Raw genomic sequence first — 14,029 nt, 5'->3', positions numbered from 1 at the left:
CTACACAGAGAAACCCTTTCTCAAAAAACAAAAAAAAGATACCATTTCCCACTCACTGGAAGAGCCCCACCACGGGATCTGAGCAGACATGCTGTACTTGTGATTTGTTTGGAACAGGTTAGAGGACCTTATCCACACAGGAGGTCCAAACATCAGTCACCCCTGAAGCCAGAGTTCCTCCTACTCCACCACTCTAAAAGATGCCCTTTGACCTCTCCTCCTCAAGTACAGTACCCACACTGGGTGGCTCATAACCACCTATATCTCCATTTCTATAGGGATCTGATGGCCTTTTCTGGACCCTATGGGCACCTTCAAACACTCAGGCACACACATACATCCACACACTAAATCTCCCCCCACCCCCCACGAGACAGGGTTTTTGTACAGCCCTGGCTGTCCTGGAACTTGCTCTGTAGACCAGGCTGGCCTTGAACTCACTGAGATCTGCCTGCCTCTGCCTCACGAGTGCTGGGATTAAAGGTGTGTGCCACCACCACTGGACACTAAATAAATCTTTTAAAAAATCCATGTGAAAGCAACTTTACTGTGTATCTCCTGTAGCTGGCTTATTTGTCTGGCCTCATGTATGTCCAATTTATAACAATAACTTATTTGGCCCATTGCTGATTATTACTCCTTTGTAGGAATATACTATTCTTTATCAATTACATTATTAATGGCTGTTAGGGCTATCTCAAATTTTCAGCCATTATACATTATGCAGTCATAAACGTTCCTGTATAAATCCTTTGGTACTTGTATAGTCTTGTACAGGGGAGATAGCTAAAGATAGAACTTCCCTGCTAGCTTCTGAAAGTGGTAATTTGATCATGCATAGGCAGGAGGGCTTTACTTCTGCAACATAAGAGAAAACATTTTTTATAACAGATGTGTCTGAGATGGTGTGATGGGGTTCACAGACAATGTGAGCTCCTCTGCAGTGTGAAGAGATTCTCTCCTGGGTATTTGTCTCAGATGGACTGGAAGAATGTTTAGGGCCTACAGGGGCCTCTTCCCATCTGCACAAAGCCTAACCCAAACCTGTTGTTCCATAAATAAGGATCTGGGACTAACATGAGCAGCAGGCTTATGGACTAACTGCAGCAGTGAGGCACCTATACAGGCTTTATGGGCAGAGGACATGGACAATGAACAACTGGAGCCAGAGAGTCCCAACAGCTAAGTTGGAAGGTATCCTTGTTACTCATTTGAAATGTTCAGAAGCAACTAGTGTCCATTAGGAAGTAGAGAGCCCAGAAGACTAGGCTCTGCCAGGACCTCCCCCGGCCTGTCTCTCCAGGCCCACTGCACACCCAGCTCTGCTGGGATCCAGTGGGAATCATAATATCAGTACTCATTTCTTCATAGTCTTACTCTAGGCTTCCTATAGGCCAACCCCCTCCCCCTTACCACAGAACTAACACATGCAGTGGATGCTGAGTGCTGATGGTGTGACACCTGCCAGTTTCCAACTGTGCCAGGACCTTGGTGTGCTGGTCTTTTGGTAGTACTGGAGTGTTGAGTGGGAGCCTTGGAAAGCAACAATTTGATAAGGAAAATGATCTTTTCTTTGTCAGAAATGAGCCTCGGCATCTACCAGTGACAAAATGGGCTGTGTGCATTGAGAGGTACCTTTAGCACCAGGGTGGGAAATGAGCAAAGGGAAGGACTGAGCTCAGGACAGACATGTAGAGACAGTCAACTGTGGCACAGTGCAACGTGAATGAAAGAGCTTGAGATTAGTCACACAGATGTTGGCCCTCAATAGCTTCAGGGTAAAGACAGCACAAAGACTTCAAGCCCCAGTGTCCGCATTTATAAACAGGACACAGCAGAGAGATCTGAAGTGGCTGCCACCCAGCAGGGCTTCATCCATGCCAGTCCTCTTGCTTCCTGAACCGCAGGAATAGTCTTTGAGAAATCAGAAGGATCAGTACAAGAGTCCGACGGAATGTAAAGGTGCAGGAGGAGTCAAAATGTTGGTCAGGTAAGCCAGAGAGCTTGGAGTAAATAAAGACATGGGGGAGGAAGCGATGGAGTGAAGTTAGGAGGTCGTATGACCGAGCATCCCGGTGTTACTATCTCACAGGAGCTACCAGCAGGGTGCTGCAAATGCTCTGAAGAGCCAATCACTGAGCAGAAACTCCAGGCAGAGGGCTGAGCCTGGGCAGAGTGCTACATTTTCTCAAAGGCAGTGGGGGATAGTGGTAGCTTCCATGATGCCAGGCTCAGTATGGATATGAACAGGGTGGTAGGGTGATGGGGGAGATAGGCTTGGACATTGCAGTCAAGCACACATTGTCCTGAGCCCAAATTGAGGAAGGCCTGGAGTGGGAGCCAGCTGTCTCTGAAGAGACAGGCAGAGGGCACAGGGCAGCCTGACAAACACACACCCACTGCCTCCAAGTCATCTTTGCTCCAGGGGGATAAGGAGGTCTAGAAATTCAGCACACATCTTGGGAAGGGGTCTCAAATTACACACCCTGAGGCTCTGTTTTCAGTTTCTATGAAAGAATAATCTTCATTCTGAGGTTCACTGAAACCCATTTCCTCTTCTAAGGCAAATCTTTTCCCCCCATGCCCTCCACAGCAAGTCATTTCCCATTTCCATGCCTCAGTTTCCCTAGCATGCCTGATCATAACTGGCTATGTGAATCAAGACAAACTACCCTACCCTTTTCAGAATCTCCAACTCCATTTATAGGGAGAGGTGTGAACCACGTGAGCTTAGACTTCCCCATGGGCCCAGGAAGTGCATTAACCTGGAGCCTAGGAAGCCAGAGAGCTGGGCTGGAAATATGCAAGAGATAAGGGTTAACTACATTGATACACACAAGACTCAGGACAAAATCCAATACGGGGCCAACAAGACACCCCAGAGGGTAAAAGCATTTGCTGTGCAAGTCTGAAGATCCGAGTTCCATCCCTGGAACCCACACACAGGTGGATAAAAAGAATTAACTCCATAAAGTTGTCCTGTGACCTCTATGCATGCACATCATCAGATGTGTATACCCCCAGCACATGCTAAGAAAAGAAAAAGAAAATCCAATACTGAAATAATGCATGTAGTTAGATGGCTGTGGTTCTAGAATCTGCCACATTCTTCTGGACCCTAACGTGTCTCTTCTGTTTATCACAGGTCTCCCTGGGCAAGGCTGGGTTCCATGACTGCCCCCCACGCCCTGAGTCCATTCTGTCCATGGCTAGGCTTGGATTAACCCCCCTGACAGAGTTCCTGGGTCCTTGCAAAAGCAAGCTTTCCATAGACAGATCAGTCAGTCTAGGTGAGCAGCCTACTTGAAGGCTTGAGCCTTTGACTTTACTCCAGGAAAGGATTTGGGTTCCTGGTCTGTCATACCAGACCCTCCTGCCTGCAGCAGCTGTGCCTTACTTCTTCACTCTTTTGGCATCATCTCTGTTAACTAACTTCTGACATTTGGAGAAATTGTGATGTCAAGCTTCTGAAAATGTTCCTGGCCTTCAGACCAGTTTTGACTGCACGGCCCGACTCCCAGCTTCGTCTCCAGGATGTTCCTGTAAGTTGCCTCATCTATCACCCACAGTTTCTTCTTAGCCAAGAACTGCCTTGAATTCTTGGTGTCTACGAGTGAGCACAGCTCAATTTTGGGGTGAAAATGCTTTCCTTGCAGCCACCTGAACCACAATTTGTCCAGAATCAACAACCAGCTTTTCAAAAGAGCCTGGTAGTCAAGACTTATTTATAATTTAGCGAACCATTGCTTTTTGTTGCAGTGTTACTAAGCTTTGTCAGGGTCTTCCGCAGTTACCCCTTCACTTTATCCTTTCAAAATGTCCCATTTCCTTCTTCACAACTGCCCCTATCCTATTACACAGACAAGTCTACACACACCTCCACCCTTTACCTACATCTAGGGCTCCTATGGAATCACTTTGCAAACACAGACTTTTCAGTTCAACTGCCTTGGTTCAAATCCCATCTCTGTCACTCATTAGCTGTCACTCTGGGCAAGATTTTTTTTTTTCATTTTTCTTTATTAGGAAATTTTCTACTCACTCCACATGCTATCCACAGACCCCCCTCCCACCCCCCAGCCCTCTTTCCCAAGCCACCCCATATCCCCCAAATTGAGGTCTCCTATGGGGAGTCAGCAGAGCCCAGCACACTGAGCCTAGGCAGGTCCAAGCCCCTTCCCACTGCACCAAGGCTGTGCAAGGTGTCATACCACAGGCACCGGATTCCAGAAGCCTGGGCAAGATGTTTTTATCATCTATAAATGTCAATAATGCTTATTGCATGGAGGTGCTACCATGTTTAAATGAGTTTGTGAATATAAAAACCTTTGAAAATGGGCTTGGGATAGAATATACAACACTTATGAGTTAGCATATGACTTTTATATGTAAAAGTCCACACGGTCATTTTTCTCATTCTAGTCAATGGAATCTCCCAGTTCTCCAATAAAATAACACTTGAGGGGTTAGAGAACAAATTTTCCTACAAGGACAGGGCATGGTGCAGCTGGTGCAGGAAGCTTCCTGTGGGGTGGAGAGGTGATTCAGTTTGTAAAGGGTTTGCTGTGTAACATGGGGACCTCTGTTTGGACCCCTAACACCATATATAAAGGTGGGCATAGCAGCTCATGCCTGTAATTGTTGGGCTTGCGGGGATAGATCCTGGGAGTTCCTGGACAGCCAGTGTTGCTCAGTCTGTGGTTTAAGCAAGAGAGCCTAGCTCAGAAATATGAGGTATGCTTCCCTACAGCAAGGGCGATCCACCCAAGCCATGCTACAGGGACAGGAATAAGTCACATAAGATGATAAACTTTTTCCTTCTGAGAAATCTGCCCCCAGTGCAGTCTTACGGTGCTGTCATGGGGTCTGGTTAGGTTTGCCACCTTCTGAGTCAGGACTCAGAAATATAATTTTCTTTTTTATGCTTTTTTGTCTCTTTCAGATCTAGCCAGAGCCTGAATATGCATTCTTGGGTACTTTGGGTATTTTTCACTCTTCTCTGAAGCTGTCTCTCTTTCACAATATGACTGCTTAAAAGCAGCACGGCTCTCTCCCTCATCCCAGTCTCCATTTGGCAGCTGCTGTGATTACAGCTAGCCTACCATGTAAGAGGTTTTCTTCTAAAGGCTAATAAAGCTGTCCTCGGGGCTGGAGAGATGGCTCAGAGGTTAAGAGCACCGACTGCTCTTCCAGAGGTCCTGAGTTCAATTCCCAGCAACCACATGGTGGCTGACAACCATCTGTAATGAGATCTGGCACATGCTTCTGTATACATAATAAATAAATAAATCTTTAAAAAAAAAACTGTCCTCAAGATTAGAGGGGGGGAGACAGACAGACACACAGAAACAGACACAGATACACAGACACATACATATACACAGACACACAGACACACACACACACACACACACACAGAGAGAGAGAGAGAGAGAGAGAGAGAGAGAGAGAGAGAGAGAGAGAGAGACTGCACATATCATCAGTCAGAATGAATTTCATGTTTCTGATGTGGCCAGCAAGATCTGAAATCAGCCTAGCAGAATGGCATCTTGCAGAGCAAAGGGTCTTCCATTTCTTCTGCATGTCATTTATACAGAAACGGCCCTGTGGCACCTCCATCATGGCTGGTCCACTTGAGGGGGAAGGACACTACAGGAAGGCTCCTTTGTCATTATGTGACCCACACCTGTCACCCACTCAGACGGTAAGTGTCCTTTTCATGAGGCATGGCTGGTACCCAGTACAGTGCTCAGGAATATACTCACACTCAGTAAATAGTTTTCAATACATGAATAAAATATACATGCTTTCCACCTGCCAAGGGAAAAATATCTCCAAGTCTTTAGAGAGAAGTTAAACCAATGTGGCATTTGTGGATAGACATACTTGGCTGAAATATTTCAAGTTAATTGTGTAAAATTTGGTTACTGCTTATATTAAATAGAATTTAAATAGTGCCAAACAATACTTCTGTTCCCAAAGCTCAAATTACCTCATCCAGATATTATCAAGAGAGTATGTGAACATCAATATATACTTAACCAATTTCTTCTGCTTCTAACCACTTTGGTTTATTCTTATAATTAGCATACAAAGTAATGGTTTGGTGTGTGTGTGTGTGTGTGTGTGTGTGTGTGTGTGTGTGTGTGTGTGTGATTTTCTCACATCATCTCTTTCTGTTGGTCTTCTCTTAAGCCTTTCTCTGCTTTCCCACTGTCCTTCCCTCCCACACTCAGTAGTCCCCTTTCCATTGTCTGTCATAGGTGTTCTCCCTTCCTAAAATCCCTCAGCCGCTTTGGTCCCTTGTACTTTCTGACATACACCATACTATGCCAACATATAAAAAGTTAAAGCTGAGATCCACATGTGAGATCCAGATGTGGCACGGTCTGAGTGTAGGTTATCTCACTTAATATAATAATTACTATATCCATTCATTTTCCTGATAACTTTATGTTTTTCTTTATGGCTGAATAGAATTCTACCATGTGACCTACCATATGTTCCTTATCCATTCATCTGTCCATGGGCATCTATGCTGATCCCACTTCCTTGTTATTGTGGACAGAGCAGCAAGGGACATGTAAGTGTTTCTGTGCTGACAGCGCTCTTTGTGTCTGTGCCCAGGAGTGGGGTAGCTGGGTCATGCAGTTTTATTTTTAGTTCTTGGTGAGGCCTCCACCCGGATTTTCACAAGGCTCAATGAGTTTACACTCCTACCAGTCCTGACTATGGCTCCCCACATCCTAACCAGCACCGGTTTTCCTGACAATAGCTATACTGACTGGGGTGAGTTGGAATCTCTAAGTAGTTCTAATTTGCATTCCTATAGTGGCTAAGGTTGTTGAGCACTTTAAAAATACTTAATGACTAGTATGTTTCTCCTTTTGAGGCCTGTCTATTCTGTTCATTACCTGTTTATTGATCAACAGTTTTGCTTTCTGGATGTTTGATGTGATCAGTTCTTTATGTATTGAGACAATAACCCCCTGATGGAGGCATAGCTGATGACTTTTTCTAGTTTCTTATCATTTGTCTCGTCCTGACTCATGTTTATATACACATATCCATACACTCATGAGTACATAGTGTACACCAGGACTGTCTCACTTGAGCCCATTCACAGTCCCTTTCTCTAAGGGTGAGGCTTTACTAGCTCTTTCAAACACTCTTGGGCTAAGAACATCTATAGTCTTCCCACTGTGATTTATGGAGCACTCTCTTGTGACCCGTTCAGACTTAGGGAGGTAGAAGGTTATACAGGCTGCGTCATTTCTAGCCTTGTGTATTGGCTACAGTTTTTCATTTATTTATTTTTTGTAGGCTACATTTTAACATGGACTATTTCCATTCCTACTTACAGCAAACAATATGACTTCCATTCTCCCTAAATCAGCATTCAGTTCATCCTGAATCTTAGCTACAATCACATCGATGCTTTCTTCTCAATTTTGTTCTCAGAGCCCGGAAATACAGTCTATGGTAATGGCATCTCAGAGCACAGTCTATTATGATGCACCAGTTACTCATTTTAGTTTGCAATTCTTATGGAGCACAGAAGTTGCATGACTCTTGGCTTGGGTCCATGTCCACGAGGCAGAAAATTTACTGTACTCTGTTTCTAATTGTGTACTATTCTTTTTAAAGAAAAAAATTCATTCTAGATAAATTGTTTAGCTGAAATGCTAGAAATGCATTAAACAGAAAAAAAATGTTTCCTTTCCTGGAACTGTCAGAGTTTTCTAATTAAAACACAGTAGACTTATGGCTAAGAGAACAGTCAGAGAGCAAAGGCTAGAATTTAGTTTACTAACCACTTAAAAATGCAAATTACAAAAAACACTTAAAATTATTCCTAGTGTGTATTATCTTAGCAATTAATTAATTGTGCTTATCACTGTCAGATCTTTTTAATTATGCAGCAAGTACTCATCCTCCAAGTCCCTCAAAGTCTACAGAGCAGTCCCCTCAGCTCCCTTGGCCCGATGTCACTGTGTCTACAGAGCAGTCCCCTCAGCTCCCTTGGCCCGATGTCACTGTGTCTACAGAGCAGTCCCCTCAGCTCCCTTGGCCCGATGTCACTGTGTCTACAGAGCAGTCCCCTCAGCTCCTCCAGCCTGGCGCTTTCACTTCAGAGGACCTCACAATGTGAAACACAATTACAGCGTGAGCAATAATCAGAAGAGACGGAGCTTCTGGGTAGTCCAGGAAGTACTAGTTATTGAGTTCATATATTTACTGGGTATGTAAATCTCCCAGTGTTATTGCCCAAATAACTATGAACAATATGGAATGTGCAAAGAACTGGAGACATGTGCGGAAGAAGCACACACTCTCTGTCACGTATGGAATTAAGCACTACAGACATGATTTCCTCAGAGTCTTTCACATTCTCCAAGAGGTAGGTGGTATCATTCCTATTATGCAGGTTAAAAATTAAAGCTGAGAAAAGCCTTGTCTTCCCAGGGCAAAACATCCAGTAAGTGTCCACACTCATCTGATTGACATCAGAAGTTTTTTCATTCTGGTCTTTTCCATTCAGCTAAATTTACGTCCTGGGTGGGTACAAAGGGCATTTGACAATTCTGTTCCAGTTTTGCCTTGCCCCAAAGCTTATGCAATATTCTCCTTCCTAACAGCAAAGTGCCCAGTATTGGCCTTTCGATTTTGACTTTCACAGTCCCTCTCACTGAATCTTGTCCTACTCAAGCCCCTAAATCTTAAGAAGCTGGCTTTGTCCAGGCTGGGGACTCAGGCGCTCAGTTTTGCCAATGAGCTCAAGAGACATGAGGTTCTGGTCGTTCTGATTGTACATGTCTCTGGAATGCCATCCACCAGCCCCGAGGTCCCTACAAATCTCTTCAATACAGTCTTGGTCTGGTTAATTTCTTGTTAAGACTTTAAATGTTCTGCTGGAATGTCTGCACAGGGTCCAAACCTCCAAAAGGGCAGCTTTGTGTATTGAATCTGTGTAAGTGAAGAAACTGATGTAAGCAAACTTAGCACCAGTATGGGCGCTTAGCACGTGTAGTAGCATCACATTCGGTGGATGAGTGGACGATCCTCAGATCACTCTACCTCTACCACTGCTTCACACCACCTCCTTCACTGCTTCACATCGCCTCCTATGCCACTTCACACTGCTTTCTTCTTGGGGTCTTAGATCTCAGTTTGGGGGCATTTCTTCTGGAAAACATGACCTTGAACTTGACCCTCCACTCATCTCCCAGAATAACTGAGTCCCAAGTGCTGATCTTCAGGGTAATTCCAGTAGACCATTCACTGTATTCAAGTGGGGCAGGACATGGTGGCACACGCCTTTACTCCCAGCAGTACCAAGGCCTATACAGGTGGATCTCTGTGACTTCTAAGCCAGCCTGGTCAAGTAGTGAGTTCTAGGACATACAAGGGTACATGGTCAGCCCCTGACTCAAAATATAAACAACAATAACAAAATCCAACTAGAGAAGTGTTCTCAAATCAAGCTATATTAAGAGCTTTGCTATTAGGGGTTAGAGAGAGGGCTCCATTGTTAGGAGCACTGGATGCTCTTGGAGAGGACTTGGGTTTGACTTGAGCACCTGTAGAGGGGCTTACAATTTTCTGTAACTCCAGTCTAGGAGATCTGATGTCTTCTTCCGGCTCCCACTGGCACCAGTGGACATGATACATAGACAGACATGCAGGTAAAACACCCATAGATACTTAAAAAAATCAAATAATTTAAATACATTGTAAGAAGACCTTGCCATTAATAAATCTTGTTAAAGAGTATGCAGGAAGTATCTGATGCCGGGAAGCACAAAGGATAGGGGCTTTATCAGTCAATCGAACTGATTTTGTCACAAAGTCTTACTAATTCTTTTTTACAAATTATCAGATCCCCCCCATGTCTACACCTTCTAACCTTACTCACTGTGCACTTTTCCTAAACGATCTCTATTGTTTTTTCATTTATAGTTGAGTTTATGATATAAAGCAAAATTTATTTTCTTAAAACTGAATTTTAATCTCATATCACAGCTCAAAATCCATATCTTTCCTAGTTTGTACCAGGTTAAATTCAAATTCCTATTGACAGTGAAGACTTCTTAGCATCTTCCCTCACTTAAGTTGTCTGCATAGACTCTGTTCCAGTCACGTTCTGCTGACATCACCGTAGCAAGTGCTCTTTCTCTCTTTCTATATTTTCTTTTGTAGAAATGGATGATTCTCTTATTTATTATCTACCTGGGGGACCGCACTTTAATTCAGAGAAGTATTATCAGCATAGTCGGTGTTTCTGAAGTGAGTTGATGACTGATGTTCTTCAACAGTGCCTGATATTTGGAAAGCATTCTCTCAGGGAATGTGTACAAGGATAAATACCATCCTCCCAATTTCTCAAGTGGCAGCCTGAGAAAAGCAAAGGCCCTGAAGACAGTAGGCAAAGAGTCAGTCTCCTTTCATGAAATGATAGGTATATTCCCTGTGCTGATAGGTCTGGGAACACAGAAACTACCACAGAGATGGGGAAGGCATAGGGGTCAGTGTCAGCCTGGAAGTGCTCAGCCCCACAACAGCAAGGTTCTTCTTCTGGCCTTTGACTCTGCTTTCTAAGGGAGCCATGAGGTGGAGTTGAGATGCTAGGAAGGGTGTCACCAAGATCCTGAATGACAACAGATCAAGAGATCCTCTCAAGTCACAGTGGGAGAGGGAGCTTTAGCATCTACCCTGGTTGGTGGCACCGAGTTGGCACAGGGGGTCTTGTAGTGGGAAGGATAGAAGAGGAATGGTATGCCCATCTCTGGGCATCATTATACTCTCACTCCCCAGGGTCCTCAGAACCTTGCTACCAGCCAGCTCAACAGGTGTTTGCATCTAATTTAATACTCTTAACTGATCAAAGAGATTATTGAAAATCTTTTAGGGATTCTCAATACTATTCTCTTACATGAAACTAAAATTAATATAATCATTAAATAAAAGTGTTCATATATTTGTTAGTGTGCCCACCCCTCATGTTAACAAAAATCCGGAGTGCTTAGTAGAGTCGACCATAGGCCAAAGCTGTGAGCAACAAAATGTCTTCTTCTTCTGGCTCAAAGGAGCATGTTCTTCCCTTTTCCCAGCCAAAGGCCATTCCAGGGCAAAAGTCTAAGAAATAGTATATACCTATGTGTTAAAATGAAGCTTGAACAAAATCAGTTAATTATTTAATCATGGAATTTCAGGGCTGAACACTGAGAGGATATATGGCTGATGGACTGACTTGAGTGGTAAAGGGAGAAAGGCCATTGTTCTCAAAATCTCTGAGTGTGGTGTGTGGAATGTTAGTTGAAGATGTGTTATATTTGTTTATGCTATGGAATATTGGATTAATGAGGCAAAGATGTTTTGCATCATTTTCTGTTGCATTGTTTAACCTGTAAAGCAGTGTTACTTTGCCTGCCTAAAACACCTGATTGGTCTAATAAGGAGCTGAATGGCCAATGGGTAGGTAGGAGAGAGAAATACGCAGGGCTTTCAGGCAGAGAGAATACATAGGAGGAAGAATCTAGGTAAGAGAATGAGGAGAGAGAAAACGAGAAGGAGAGGAGGATTCTGGAAGCCAGCCACCAGCCACCCAGCCAGCCAGAGTAAGAAGGAAAGAAAGATATATAGAATAAAGAAAGGTAAAATGCTCAGAGGCAAAAATGTAGTTAAAGAGAAATGGGATAATTTAAGTTAGGAAAGCTGGCTAGAAACAAGACAAGCTAAGGCCAGGCATTTATAAGTAAGAATAAGTCTCTGTGTATTGATTTGGGAGCTGGGTGGTGGGCCTCCAGAGAATAAAAAAACCAACCACAGTGTGTGGCTCCTTAGCATGAAGGAGGGGTTGGATGGTTTTCAACCCTACTCAATTTACCTAACACAGGAAATTGTGGGATTTGAAACAGCTCCAGGAGACTCTCCAGCAGACAGCTCTCTGCTACTTTGGGGTCTTGGGTCCTGGTCATTTTGTCTAGGCAGTAGCTTTCTCTCATCTTGGCACCACCAATGACTAACAAAAACATCACATTTGCTGACAGTGCAGAAGGAGGCTGTGTGAAGGTCACGGCCAAGCAAACAGGTAGACAGATGAATGAACATCATTCTGAAGCCTGCCGTATCAGGCACACACGCTTCAACTGATTACGCTCAGTGTTGCACAGCTATTGTCTCCCATCTCACAGTGCTTATCTTCCAGAGAGGAAAGCAATGAAGGGCCAGTGAAATGCACGGGGGAGAGTCTTCTTTAAATGGCTAATAAACAGTGTTCACGGCTACACTTCAAGGAAGAGCAGCTGTGCTGTAATCGGAAAATTCCCAGAAAATCAAGGCTTTCCAGAAATCTAGCTGATTTACATATGCAAATCAAGGAAATGTTTTACTCTGGGTTTGTCACTATTTTTCTGACAAATGCTAGAAAAACTGGCAAAGTGAAGTAGCTTCTGATTTATTGTTGTTTTATCTGGGGTTCCTGCAGTCAGGATATAACAATATCTACAGGAAACTGCAAATATTCACTTTATTTCAATTAGTTCTTGTGATACAGCCTATTTCCTCTTCCACCAGCTCAGAAGACTCTTAGCATGCTTAAGCTACTTGGCTTCGGAGATAAGCACTGAACTCAGAGGTAGTCACTCCCTGGTAGGATTGGCTTCTTTGTGTCTTATCAGTTTACCTGCTGGTATTTACTTAACTGCATTTGTGATGAGCGCTCACCTTTTTTGTTTGTTTGAATCTTGACTTGATATTAATTTATCTTTATCTTCAGATTACCACAATTCTACCTTTGTGACCTAGAGTTGAATTTTTCATTGAACGAGCTTGTCTAAATACAAACCTCAGAACTGAACAGTGCCCACTTTCGAATACGAATGACAAGCTGGTGCACTTCCTGTTAGGCTCAGAACTGTTAACAAGAGAAAGTACTGACATCTCTCTGTCAACATTTTCCTGAGCCACAAATTGTTCATGCATTAGAAATTCTCTAGAAATGGCATAGAAAGGCTACAGCACGAATGTATTCTTGTACTGCAGGCCTGCAAGTCAGGGTGATTTCAGAATATTTTACATATGCGGAAAAGATGGCAGATGCAGGAATTGGATTTAACATAGATGATAAGCCAATTTTCTCCATAGCTTGTAACTCAATAAGTCTTTAATGGCTTAGATAAACAGATGGATGTCATCAAAAGGCACAGGATGATAAATCTGATTGGTGTCTGAAGAATTTGCATGGCTTTATCCCTGAACAAGCACTAAGGAAACAGGAGAGAACCACACTTACGCCCCAGCATGGGGGTTTAAACTATGTGCTCAGAGACACTTGTATTTCCCCAGTGGTATAATATTAAAAACAACAAGCATGGCAGCAGCCAGGAAGGACAATCCATCTTTTTAATTAGGCTTCTCCTTTTGAAGACTTACACTGTTTAGCTGTGTTTACTCTGACTTAGTTGATTCTGTTTATTTTCATACAGTCTTGCAAATATTCAATTAAAGCCCCTTGGAAGATTATGAATTTCAATTATCCACGAAAGCCTAGATTTTACAGACTCAAGTCCATGCCACTCGGCCAGTCAGGCGATTCCTGTTGTTCACACAGCTTCTTGGCTGGGAAGCTGTTCATGCAGCTGAACTGTTTATCAGGATCATTCAGTAGAGTTAGATTTCAAACAGCTCATCATCATACTCATGAATAACCTGAAAGGCTAAATTCAGGACCAACAGCCCCAACCACAGGGGACTTGTCCAGGTGAATCCCAACACACACTGCAGATTTAAAGGCACTCAGAGGGGAAAGCAGCCTTCTATTGATTGACATTGTTGTTTCTGGGTTGTGGGAAAGTTCTATGCTTTTTAAGTGTTGATTTAGGAAACTGCTCACCATGGCCAGAATGTAGGATTAGATTGCTTTTTAACACTGATGGTGAAGTATACTACTTCTTTCTCTAATTATGAGGGGCATTTCTGAAGAAACAGAAATGCCAATGGTCCTCATCTGCATCACAAGATATTGTTT

The 14,029-nt window shown here is 43.4% G+C and overlaps 1 protein-coding gene across 2 annotated transcripts in view; it reads right to left on the bottom strand.

Annotated features, from left to right (window-relative positions):
• Nucleotides 1–14,029, bottom strand: part of Atrnl1 (attractin like 1) — a 577,179-nt gene that overhangs the window by 57,085 nt on the left and 506,065 nt on the right. The window lies entirely within an intron of this gene.

This window comes from Onychomys torridus, chromosome 1, assembly GCF_903995425.1.
Source record: "Onychomys torridus chromosome 1, mOncTor1.1, whole genome shotgun sequence".
In the NCBI taxonomy this organism is placed as follows: Eukaryota; Metazoa; Chordata; class Mammalia; order Rodentia; family Cricetidae; genus Onychomys; species Onychomys torridus.
Note: the sequence above shows the minus strand (reverse complement) of the source record. Positions and strands in the feature narration are given on the sequence as shown.